General features: G+C 38.2%; 1 pseudogene; it reads right to left on the bottom strand.

The window, feature by feature from the left end:
* Positions 1 to 1030: 1030 nt before the first annotated feature.
* LOC109376293 (60S ribosomal protein L37a-like) overlaps positions 1031 to 1393 on the bottom strand; it is a 1356-nt pseudogene continuing 993 nt past the window's right edge.

Raw genomic sequence — 1393 nt, 5'->3', positions numbered from 1 at the left:
TATTTTATATTAATTTCAGGTGCACAGCATCATGGTTAGACATTTATATAATTGAAGAAGTGACTCCCCTGACTAGTCTAGTACCCACCTGGCACTATACATAGTTATTACCATATTACTGACTATATTCCCTATACTTTACATCCCCATGATATTTTGTTACTAACAATTTGTATGTATTAATCCTTTCACCTTTTTCACCTGCCCTCAATCCCCCTCCCATCAATCACCCTAATACAGCTAGTAAGCATCTGACACCATACATAGCTATTACAATATTATTGATTATATTCCTTATACTATAACCTACATCCCCATGACTACTGTGTAACAACCAATTTCTACTTCTTAATACCTTCCCCTTTTTCACCCACCCCCAAACCCCCTCTCACCTGGAAGCCATCAAAATGTTTTCTGCATCTATGAGTTTGTTTCTGTTTTGTTTGTTTTGTTCTTTAGATTCCACTTAAAAATGAAATCATATGTATATATTTGTCTTTCTCTGTCTGACTTACTATGCTCAGCACTACTCTCTAGGTTCATCTATATTGTTGCAGATGGCAAGATTTTATTCTTTTTTATGGCTGAGTAACATTCCATTGTATATATGTACCGCCTCCTCTTTATTCATCCATTCAGAGACACCAAAGTTGCCTCATATCTTGGCTATCATAAATAATACTTTAACTCACATATAGACGCACATGTCACCTACAAGTAGTGTTTTGGGTTTCTTCAGATAAATACCCAGAAGTGGGATTACTGGGTCCTTCTTTGTCTCTTGTTATAACCTTTGTTTTAAAGTCTATTTTGTCTGGTGTAAATATTGCTACCCCAGCTCTTTCTTTTTTTTTCATTTCCATTTTCATAGAATACCTTTTTCCATTCCTTTACTTTCAGTCTGTGTGTGTCTTTCGATCTGAAGTGAGTCTCTAGTTGGCAGAACATGTGAGGGTCTTGTTTTCTTATCCATTCAACCACCCTATATCTTTTTTGTTGTTGTTAAATAAATTAACCCATTTATTATAGGCTAGCAATGTTTCAATTGTGGAGCTTCTACTGTGTCTTTCAATTCCTTCAGGCTTCTAATGGCAGACTTTACTGTGAGAGCAGAAGTTGTGCTGTAGGTCCAGGCACCATCTGCTACTGTTTTCATGGAAGAACCACAATGCCAGATCCCCACAGCTCATCTCTTCATCTTGGCTTTGCCACAGAAGGAGCAAGTGTACTTGGCGTGGTGAAACTGATTTCAATTTTCTTCACCAATCTCCTGAGGGAGGCACCATGACGGGTCCCGTATTTACCAGATTCCAACCTTTTTCATGTGTTTAGCCAGGTCACCACAAACCAGGCCGGAGTCCAGAAAGGCCACCCTATATTTTTTGATTGGAGC

Source organism: Hipposideros armiger, unplaced genomic scaffold (assembly GCF_001890085.2).
Source record: "Hipposideros armiger isolate ML-2016 unplaced genomic scaffold, ASM189008v1 scaffold_1094, whole genome shotgun sequence".
Classification (NCBI taxonomy): Eukaryota; Metazoa; Chordata; class Mammalia; order Chiroptera; family Hipposideridae; genus Hipposideros; species Hipposideros armiger.
This window is presented reverse-complemented; position numbering and strand designations above follow the sequence as displayed.